The following is a 955-nucleotide window of genomic DNA, read 5'->3' on the forward strand; positions in this document are numbered from 1 at the left end:
CCCACTGTGGGTGGTGCCACCCCTGGGCAGGTGGGCCTGTGTTGCATAAGAAAGCAGGCTGAGCAGGGGCCAGGGGAGCAAGCCAATAAGCAGTGTCCTCCATGGCCTGTGCTCCAGCTCCTGCCCCCAGGTTCCTGCCCTAAGTTCCTACCTTGGGCTCCCGGATGAACTGTGACCTGGGAGTTGTAAGCTAAATAAACCTTTTCCTCCCCAAGTTGGTAGTGGTCAGAGTGTTTTATCACAGCAATGGAGAAACCAACTAAGACACCCTTCAAGGTCGACTAATTTCCAAGGAACTATGGAGCATCTCTCAAAATATCCAGTAACTGTGGTGAGTCACCTGTCCTCTTTATCAATGAGGCTGTAGAGACCCCACCAGATGGACTTGAACCAGTGTCCAGTCTACAAGGAGGAGGGTCAGCACAGAGGAAACATTTCCTCCATGCTTCCAAGTGAAGCAAGCCATGATCAAGTAGGACCTTTGACTTATCTTTGCATAGATGGAACTGGTAAAAGAAAGGAGCAAGGGGATCCTCTGAAGCCCATGTGACCCCTGAGGAACAGATCCTCAAACAACCTTAAGAGTAAAAATAAATTGGTTAATCTGGGCCAACTCTATGGTCTTAAACATCCAAAAGGAAAGTATAACCATTATAACCAAAGATTAAAGTGGGCAATATAATTTTAAGAGTTCATAGGTGTAGCTAAAGGCTACATAACAAGAAACAATACCAGACAGGAGATACCTTCCTTTGAGTTGTTGGCCAGCATGGCCCAAGAGACTCCCAGACAGTAACCCGGCATAGAACTGGGAAAATGAAGAGCAGACCTCAATTGTACCTAAAGGAATGTTGGCAAACACTTCCTGCTAGATGAGGAACAGCTGATCTTCCTCAAACAAGGAACTCTAGATACACTGACTAGATTCAGTGGATGGACTAGCACTGGGGAACGG

This window comes from Nannospalax galili, unplaced genomic scaffold (assembly GCF_000622305.1).
Source record: "Nannospalax galili isolate Female #2095 unplaced genomic scaffold, S.galili_v1.0 scaffold238, whole genome shotgun sequence".
Lineage (NCBI taxonomy): Eukaryota > Metazoa > Chordata > Mammalia > Rodentia > Spalacidae > Nannospalax > Nannospalax galili.